General features: G+C 39.8%; 1 long non-coding RNA gene across 1 annotated transcript; it reads right to left on the reverse strand.

The window, feature by feature from the left end:
• Positions 1-476: 476 nt before the first annotated feature.
• On the reverse strand, positions 477-10,470 carry LOC123327779. Its single transcript, XR_006542477.2, has 2 exons — positions 10,418-10,470; positions 477-973 (listed from the first exon to the last, which is right to left on the reverse strand). It is a non-coding gene; the product is annotated as an uncharacterized LOC123327779 (long non-coding RNA).
• Positions 10,471-10,733: the final 263 nt, after the last annotated feature.

Below are 10,733 nucleotides of genomic sequence, written 5' to 3' on the forward strand. Positions count from 1 at the left end.
TGGAAATATATTTTACTTAATTGAGACTGTGCTAACTACAAAAAAAAAAAAAAAAAAAAGGATTTACTCAAAAGTTCCAAAAAAAGAAAAAAATAAATACCAACTTTAAAACACATGCTAGTGATGGAGTATTTCCATATATTTTTCAATTATGATTTGGAGTATTTTTTCTTGCCAGTGCTATTTTTAAAAGCTCTTAAATCTCATAAACCTCTATTTTGAAGCAGTGTTTGCACCTAAAACTCTTTTTCATTTTAAAGTAACAAGTCAAATCTTCTAAAAAGCAATCTCAGCATGCCAACTTTGAAAGAATAAGAAATGACAGACTGTAATGATTGTGGAAAATAATATAAATTAGCTATTTTGAAAATAAAATCTGGAGAATACAAAGAATATAAAACAAGTTGATATTTGAATAATATTTCCAATGATTCTTTTTATTTCTCTTATATTCAAAGTCACTTTTTTATCCAAGGGATTAGTTTCTATTACAAATTGCTTTGTTACAAAGAAAGTTATCCTAATATGATTAGATAATGTGAGAGGAAAATGGAAATTATGAGAAAGTCATTCTATTGATAAATTTTATTCCTAAATTTTATATTTTGCTTTAAAATTATTAAGTTATTTTCCTATGCACATTTTTTTCTTACATTAGTGCATAGTGTTCTTTTTAACTTTACAATTGTGAGATTCAGTTTGATCTCTACTGCTTACCAATCATGAATAAATTAATATAATTCTTCTGATTAGTTTCATGCATACATAAAAACCAGGAATAACAGAACCTAAGAAGCAGTTCTAAAAATGTTCATATCAGGCCAAAAGTTGATTTCCACAGATGTTCCTTTTGTAAATGATGTCAGCACTTCTCCGGACACTAATGCAGGGTAGGGTAGACACACTGTCATGCAAGGGCTCAGGATGTCAGGAGAGTTGTCTTTGCTGAGATCATTTTAACTTTCCACTGAAACTGAGAACATAGAAAGAAATGAATATTCACAACACTAAAAACTGAGATTGGATGATTACCTCCATGAGACTGTGGAAAGAATCTATCCAAATTGTAAGGCATGTGGAGGGAGATTACAAAAAATTTGTCTGCTCTCAACTGTCATATAAAATAATACACTACTGTGTATAAAATGGGCTTCCCTGGTGGCTCAGCAATAAAGAATCCACCTGCAATGCAGGAGACATGGTTTTATCCCTGAGTCGGGAGGATCCCCTGGAGAGGGAAGTGGCAACCCACTCCAGTATTCTTGCCTGGGAAATCCTATGGACAGAGGAGCCTGGTGGGCTACAGTCCATGCAGTCACAAAAAGAGTCAGACACGACTTAGCAAGTAAACAACATGTAAAAAATAAATAATGAGAACCTACTGTGTAGCACAAGAACTCTACTCAATGAATGTTCTGTAGTGACCTAAATAGGAAGGAAATCCAAAAAAGAGGGGATATATGTGGGAATGGCAACCCACTCCAGTACTATTCTTGCCTGGAAAAATTCCAAAGACAGTGGAACCTGGCAGGCTGCAGACCATGGGGTATCAAAGAGTTGGACAGGACTGAGCACAAGTGTGTGCACATGTGAATGATTCACTTTGCTGTATGACACAGGGAACTCTACTCAATGGAACTCTACTCACCACTACTCTGTGGTGACCTAAATGAGAAGGAAGTCCCCCAAAGAGGGGATATATGTATAACAGATTCACTTTGCTGTAAGCAGAAACTAACACATAAAGCAACTATACTCCAATAAATAAATATTTTTTTAAAAAAGAACAGTTGGAAAATGGTACAATATACCCCTCAATGCCACCCCATTTGTCACTGGCTTCAAAAACTGAGGTGAGCTTCACCCACTAGAAAGTAAGAAAGTCAATTTTCCATGTTTCTTCTGTCACAGTGCACACATGCACACATGCGCACGCGCGCGCGCACACACACACACACACACACACATTCCAATACAATAGGGGCCAATGGAGAGATACCCTAGCATTCATCCTTGGGAGAGACAATTTTTCAGGATATTTTACATGTTCCTTCAGGAGTCTTCAATGAAATAAAGTCCTAGTGGTCCACAGTTGTAATGAACCCAAAAACACAATCTTCATTGACTTTCTTTTCCTTGAAGTCTTTCACTCCAGCTCTTTGGGATCACACTTCAGTGGAATTACCTACACCTAAGCCTGTATGCCAGAAAAGGCAATGGCACCCCACTCTAGTACTCTTGCCTGGAGAATCCTATGGATGGAGGAGCCTGGTAGGCTGCAGTCCATGGGGTCGCTAAGAGTCGGACACAACTGAGCGACTTCACTTTCACTTTTCACTTTCATGCATTGGAGAAGGAAATGGCAACCCACTGCAGTGTTCTTGCCTGGAGAATCCCAGGGACGGGGGAGCCTGGTGGGCTGCGGTCTATGGGGTCGCACAGAGTTGGACACGACTGAAGCGACTTAGTAGCAGCAGCAGCAGCAAACCTTTATGCAGGTTGTGTTTTCAGGGACATCCAAACTAGGATGAATGTCCTACTTCCCCCTTGTTTGGCTGCTTTATAATTTTATTCACTCTTTAAGACTTAGCTCAGATATCACCTCCTCATAACAGCCTTACCTGACTCCGCCACTCTGATTTAGATACCCCTTTCATTGTTGTTCAGTCAGTGGGCCCTCGGGTCCGACTCTTTGCAGACCCATGGACTGCAGCATGTCAGGCTTACCTGTCCCTCACTATCTCCCAGAGTTTGCTAAAACTCATGTTCATTGAGTCAAGGATTCCATCCAACCATCTCATCCTCTGCTGCCCACTTCTCCTGCCCTCAATCTTTCCAGCATCAGGGTCTTTTCCAGTGAGTTCGCTCTCTGCATCAGGTGGCCAAAGTATTGGAGCTTCAATTTTAGCATCAGTCCTTCAAATGAATATTCAGGGTTGATTTCCTTTGGGATTGACTGGTTTGATCTCCTTGCTGTCAAAAGGACTCTCAAATGTCTTCTGCTGCACCACAGTTCAAAACCATCAATTCTTTGGTGCTCAGTCTTCTTTATGGTTCACCTCTCACATCTATATATAATGGATGGAAAAAGCATGGCTTTGACTATACAGACCTTTGTTGGCAAAGCGATGTCTCCGCTTTTTAATATGCTGTCTAGGTTTCTCATAGCTTTTTTCCCAAGGAGCAATTGTTAATTACTGTGAAGTGATGGTTGTTTTATTAATCAGATTATGGATATCATTTTACAAAGTTTACACATATAAACTCATTACACTGCATGCTTTATACAATTTTGTCAGTTATACCTCAAGAAAGTTGAGTAAGGGGTAGAACAAATTTTTTTCAATGTCAAGCAATATTTTTTCCTGCTGGGACTATAGGTTTACTCCTATTTTTCAATCTTATGCAAAACCTCTTACTGCATAATTTATGAGGTATAGCAGCTTTTGATTGTTGTTTTTGAAAATTCTAAACTATGGACCCCATGGTGGCATTTTGCTAAATAGCCTTGCACATGTTGGCTTTTGAACATTTAACAAATAAAAGCACACAATAAAAAAGTCAATATGCTCACATTTTTGTTGGCATGTGTTTGTGAGTGATAGATTACAATATAAAAATATTCTGTTAAGTGAATTGTGCTTTAAAGTGTTTGAAAGTCCCTGCTATAGGCCAGTGCTTCTCTCAAATGTAGTTCAGGATCCTCAAGTCCTAATAATTAGGCTAAAAATGCAGCTTCCTGGCCTCATCCCAGAAATTCTGATTCAATAAGTCTAGGGTGGGGCCCAGAAATTTGTATTTAAGAAGAACTACAGGTGATTCTCACTGAATCACTAATGTTACAGGCTCAGATGATAACACTTCAAGGGGTGCAATGAAGGGATGTAAAGAACTGCCTGTCAGTTCACTTTCTAACATTATAGAGGGCTTCCCCAAGGTTAGAATTGTGTCAGAGACCTTAATTCTTGATACAAAGCAGTGTAGTGCAGTGGTTAAGAGGGTTCTTAAAATGAGACAGACTTGAGTTTTAATCCTAATTTGTCATTTACAAGTTGTGAGATATTGGGACCCTCATTTACTTTGTATAAGCGAGGTTAATAACTGTTCCTACTGCATAGAGCTAAAACGATTCAATGAGATAAAGCAACTGGTGTATAGTAGTAAAGGAAATGTTTGCAATTATTATCTTTAGGGATCCCCAACATTTTGAAAAAAGTTCTACCCAATTTTACAGACATTAGTTGAGTGTGCAAAGAATTATGCTAAGTGCTTTTGGAAATGCAAAGATGAAAAACAGTCCCTACTTTCATGGACCTTACAATCTATTATGATCATAGATTTTTACAGCAGAAAATAATCAGGTTACCCAACCCACCTCTCATTTAAGAGGAGAAAGTGAGACTCAAGAGCCTAATCATGTTGCTCAGAGTTGTCCACATAGTTAGTGGAGGAGCAGAAATAGAACCCAGGCCAATGTCTTTCCATCAGACTGGACTTCACTTCAGGGCTCAGAGCCCAGTCCTCATAGGGATGTACTGGTAAATGGTAACAACCAGTTCTCCTGGTAGGAAAATGTTTGTGTACATATTTATATGTAATTTTATTCTACACTTCACTCATATGAATAAATAATATATGGCTTACAAATGATCATGAAATATACAATTCCCTTTAATGTAAATTCCATATGACCAGTTGATTCTCACTGGATGCTCTGTTTAACTTTTGCTCAATTCTTATATCCATAGCCAGCACATGGATTGGCTCAGATGGGTCTTTGTCCACTAACTCCTTGTTTTAATTGTGGTAACATACATGTAACACAAAAGTTATTATATTAATCATTTTTAAATGTATAGGTCAATAGTGTTAAGCATATTCACATTGTTGTGCAACCAATCTCCACTTTTTCATCTTGTAAAACTGAATCTCTATACCCATTAAACAATAGCTTTTCATTTTTCTCTTCCCCTAGCCCCTGGCAACTACTATTCTACTATTTGTTTCTATGAATTTGCCTACTCTAGATACTTTATTTCAGTGGAGTCATACAGTATTTGTCATTTTGTGACTGTTTTTTTCTTTTTTTTTTTTTTGCTTAGCATAATGTCCTCAAGATAATCTATACTGTAGCATATGAAAATATTTCTTTCCCTTTTTAAGGCTAAAACAGTGTTCCCCTGTATGTATAGACTGCATTTGGTTGTTTATTCATCCATTGATGGACATTTGGCTATTATTAATAGTACTGGCTAATTGTTTAGCCAGTACTAATTCTTGGCTATTATTAATAGTACTGATACGAACATTGCTGTGCAAGCATCTCTTTACAATCCTGCTTTCAATTCTTCTGTATATATACCCAGAAGTGGAACTGCTAGATCATATGGCAGTTCTACTTGAAAATTTGGGGGGAATCTTCATGCTTTTTTTTCATAGTGTCTGCACCATTTTACATTCCCAACAGTGCAAAAGCATTTCAGCTTCTCCATTTTCTCAGCAACTTATTTTCTGGGTTTTTGATAGCAGCCATTCTAATGGGTGTGAGATGATCCACTAACTCCTTACCCAGTAAAATTTATTATTAAATCCGACATGTGATCCACTGTAAGATTATGTGAACATTAATAAAGGGAAAGCTCACTAAAATGGAGTCAGGAGGCCAGTGGGAGAAGCTCTCATATCAATACAGATCCCAATATCTGTATTTGCATCTCTGGCAGGATGTGATACTACTCTACCACCACTAGAAAGAGGAAGAAAGATTTTGAGGAAGAAAGATTTTTCTTTGGCCTAGCAACATCTCAGCCAATGAGAGACTGTTAACAACTCAGCCAATGAAAAGTCACTATACTTCAAACTCCTGGTTTCCTCCAATGGACTTTTTGTTTGTAACCCAGGCAACTTCCCCTTCTCTATAAAAGCATTTCCCCCGGCTTGCTTTACCACACTTGCTTGTGGTTCACTGTAGTCTTGTGTCCTGAATTACATTTGCTGCTCTTAAATAAACCCATTTTGTTGGTAAAATAACTTGCTGTTTTAAGATTACACTGAAGTCTCATAGAGCTCCAGAGAAGAACACTGACAACTCCCAGTGTGGCCTAGTCCACAGAGCTCATGCTTCCTCACTGACCCTGAAATCTGAGGGCAAGTTTTTCTGCTGGACCCGAGCTCCGCCCTTTTTACATGTTGAAGCTCTCAGGGCTATACTGGGGATGTGTTTCAAGCTTCTGTCATTTACTTGTTAAGGCTTTGTGCTGTGAGTATTCACACTGTGAGTGGCACTTGTGAAATCAGGCCCTTCCCACTGTAACTGTGCTGGTATCTGGCCTGCAGCCTATTTAAGAATTACTCTTTGCTCTCAGTCAGTCAGTTCCGCCGCTCAGTCGTGTCCGACTCTTTGCGACCCCATGAATCGCAGCACGCCAGGCCTCCCTGTCCCGGAGTTCACTCAGACTCACGTCCATCGAGTCAGTGATGCCATCCAGCCATCTCATCCTCTGTCATCCCCTTCTCCTCCTGCCCCCAATCCCTCCCAGCATCAGTCTTTTCCAATGAGTCAACTCTTCGCATGAGGTGGCCAAAGTACTGGAGTTTCTGCTTTAGTATCATTCCTTCCAAAGAAATCCCAGGGCTGATCTTCAGAATGGACTGGTTGGATCTCCTTGCAGTCCAAGAGACTCGCAAGAGTCTTCTCCAACATCATAGTTCAAAAGCATCAATTCTTCGGCGCTCAGCTTTCTTCACAGTCCAACTCTCACATCCATACATGACCACAGGAAAAACCATAGCCTTGACTAGACGGACCTTTGTTGGCAAAGTAATGTCTCTGCTTTTCAATATGCTGTCTAGGTTGGTCATAACTTTTCTTCCAAGGAGTAAGCGTCTTTTAATTTCATGGCTGCAGTCACCATTGGCAGTGATTTTGGAGCCCCCAAAATAAAGTCTGACACTGTTTCCCCATCTATTTCCCATGAAGTGATGGGACCAGATGCCATGATCCTCGTTTTCTGAATGTTGAGCTTTAAGCCAACTTTTTGACTCTCCTCTTTCACTTTCATCAAGAGGCTTTTGAGTTCCTCTTCACTTTCTGCCATAAGGGTGGTGTCATCTGCATATCTGAGGTTATTGATATTTCTCCTGGCAATCTTGATTCCAGCTTGTGCTTCTTCCAGCCCAGCTGTTCTCATGATGTACTCTGCATATAAGTTAAATAAGCAGGGTGACAATATATAGCCTTGACGTACTCCTTTTCCTATTTGGAACCAGTCTGTTGTTCCATGTCCAGTTCTAACTGCTGCTTCCTGACCTGTATATAGGTTTGTCAAGAGGCAGGTCAGGTGGTCTGGTATTCCCATCTCTTTCAGAATTTTCCACAGTTGATTGTGATCCACACAGTCAAACGCTTGGCATAGTCAATAAAGCAGAAATAGATGTTTTTCTGGAACGCTCTTGCTTTTTTGATGCTCCAGCAGATGTTGGCAATTTGATCTCTGGTTCCTCTGCCTTTTCTAAAACCAGCTTGAACATCTGGAAGCTCACAGTTCACATATTGCTGAAGCCTGGCTTGGAGAATTTTGAGCATTACTTTACTAGCATGTGAGATGAGTGCAGTTCTGCAGTAGTTTGAGCATTCTTTGGCATTGCCTTTCTTTGGGATTGGAATGAAAACTGACCTTTTCCAGTCCTGTGGCCACTGTTGAGTTTTCCAAATTTGCTGGCATATTGAGTGCAGCACTTTCACAGCATCATCTTCCAGGATTTGAAATAGCTCCACTGGAATTCCATCACCTCCACTAGCTTTGTTCATAGTGATGCTTCCTAAGGCCCACTTGACTTCACATTCCAGGATGTCTGGCTCTAGGTCAGTGATCACACCATCGTGATTATCTGGGTCATGAAGATCTTTTTTGTACAGTTCTTCTGTGTATTCTTGCCACCTCTTCTTAATATCTTCTGCTTCTGTTAGGTCCATACCACTTCTGTCCTTTATCGAGCCCATCTTTGCATGAAATGTTCCCTTGGTATCTCTAATTTTCTTGAAGAGATCTCTAGTCTTTCCCATTCTGTTGTTTTCCTCTATTTCTTTGCATTGATCACTGAGGAAGGGTTTCTTTTCTCTTGTTATTCTTTGGAACTCTGCATTCAGATGTTTATATCTTTCCTTTTCTCCTTTGCTTTACACTTCTCTTCTTTTCACAGCTATTTGTAAGGCCTCCCCAGACAGCCATTTTGCTGTTTTGCATTTCTTTTCCATGGGGATGGTCTTGATCCCTGTCTCCTGTACAATGTCATGAACCTCATTCCATAGTTCATCAGGCACTCCATCTATCAGATCTAGTCCCTTAAATCTATTTCTCACTTCCACTGTATAATCATAAGTGATTTGATTTAGGTCATACCTGAATGGTCTAGTGGTTTTCCCTACTTTCTTCAATTTCAGTCTGAATTTGGCAATAAGGAGTTCATGATCTGGGCCACAGTCAGCTCTTGGTCTTGTTTTTGTTGACTGTATAGAGCTTCTCCATCTTTGGCTGCAAAGAATATAATCAATTTTTGCTCTAGGGGGGAAAAAAAACCCTGTGAAAATAGGATCCCCGTTATCTGAATGTATTGAGCCCCACCCCACCAACCTTCATGGACCCCAGCCTATATTCGTTTAAAATACATGGTCTCCTCCTCATGTTCATTTGCGTAAAGGACTTAACCAAAAGCAACTCAGAACATCAGTGGCCATTGTGGGGAACTTTAGAACTCTCTAGACTTACCTTTCTTGAAATGTTAGATAGCCATGGCCCTGAAATCATCTAAACTGAACTGGACACATATTTTGATTGGTATTTTGAGGCTTCCAAATGTTATCAGCAGTCTGAAAATTGCCTGCACAATACAATAATTAATTCTCTGTATTGTGCAGAAAACTCTCTGCACAATACAATAATTAAATTTTGAGGCAAACAAACTATTAAAAACTAGTGAGTGCAGTGCTTAGTTGCTTGGAGTCGTGTCGGACTCCAAATAAACCCCAAATTACTTAGGTTCCTGGACTAGGCCAAATTGTGAGCCACAGTTTTCTAAAGTAATCAAGGACACAGATAGGTTTGCTGAAGAATTTAACAGAGTTATTCAAACCTACCAGCCTGGGTTCTCAGATTTGTATCAATCCACATGCTTGCTGGTGAGGGTCAAGCCAAACATTAGATGAAACTAGCCCAGTGGGAACATCCTGGAAGGGATTAGAAGATCAAACCCCTAACTTGGCAAGAGGCTACAGCACTCCCTGAAAACATCCACCAAGCAATGACAATAGCCTTCCCTAAGCCTATTGATGGGAACAGAATTCAGGCTTGCACACAAAAATCTGATGACCCAGTCCATGACTATTGTAATTGACCTCAGAATATTTTTAAGGACAATCTGGTCTTCCTTGAGATGTTCAATCCACTGGGGTAGCCTCTAACTGTATGTTTATTAATCAGAACCTTTCTCTTTTAGTTGAAAGGACCAGGATGGAATGGGAAACTGCGTCCATTCCAGATTTAGTTACTTTAACAAATTAGCATGTTCAAACTCTAGATGAGTCACCAAAAAAGATTGCTAAATTTCTTAATCTTCAACTCTGGCAAATGAAGTTCCCTAAACAAAAACAAAACCTTCCAGTTTCTGCTGTTATTGCAAAGAGCCAGGAGACTGGGGGCGGGGATTGTTACAAATGTAAACCTTTCTGGCATCTTCAGCCTTCTAACCAGCCTTTCCATTGTTCTCCCAATTCCAAGTGTTGGACCTCTGAGCAACAGCAGATACTTTTCCAATTTCTCCTTAATCAGCTCAGAGAAACAAGTCTCCAGATGGGGAATGAGATCTATCTTAATGGACACTGGAGCCACACCCTTGGTACTCAATCCCACTGCTATAAAGCAGCCCCTGCCTTGAAGTACTAAACCTGTTCAAATTGAGGGAAATCTCTAGTGAACCTCAAGAGGTCCTTATCCCTGAGCCAATTCCCTTTTGTTTAGGCTCTTTGAGAGATACACACCCTTTCTCCTAAGCTCCTCTGCCCTATCCATTTATTAGGCTGAGACTTTTCGGAAAAGTATCTGACCAGGATTTCTTTCTTCTAAAAAGGGAAAAGAATTCCTAGAATTTGACAGAAGCCATCAAATTAGCCAACTAAATGAATTAAGCGACCCTTCAACATATTTTTCTCTGCCTTTAACAGTACGGGAGCTGGTTCTGGAAAAACAGATAATTTTTCTCTATTGAAGCAGTTCCCATCTCCTTTATGGGCAAATCTCTAGTAATGGAAAAATTCACAGTGCATCTCCCATGAAAGATTCAAACAGATATCCTCAAAATCTCTTCTCAGAATTAATCAATACCCTATAAGTAAAGAGCCACTAGTGATAAAAGAACCCACCTGCCAATACAGGAGACAGGTTCGATCCCTGTGTCAGGAAGATGCCCTGGAGGAGGTCATGGCAACCCACTTCAGTCTTCTTGCCTGGAGAATCCCATGGACAGAGAAGTCTGGCGGGCTACAGTCCATAGAGTTGCAAAGAGTCAGACACAACTGAAGTGACTTGGCACTGGCTATAAGTCAAGAAGCTCTTCAAGGAATAAACCCATAATAGAATTCAAGGCTCAGAGCATCATTATCCCTTGCGGAAGTTCTGTAATACACTTATTTACCTATGAGAAAACCCAGGGGCCAAGGATGTAGGTTTGTTCAGAAC

Source organism: Bubalus bubalis, chromosome 10 (assembly GCF_019923935.1).
Source record: "Bubalus bubalis isolate 160015118507 breed Murrah chromosome 10, NDDB_SH_1, whole genome shotgun sequence".
Classification (NCBI taxonomy): Eukaryota; Metazoa; Chordata; class Mammalia; order Artiodactyla; family Bovidae; genus Bubalus; species Bubalus bubalis.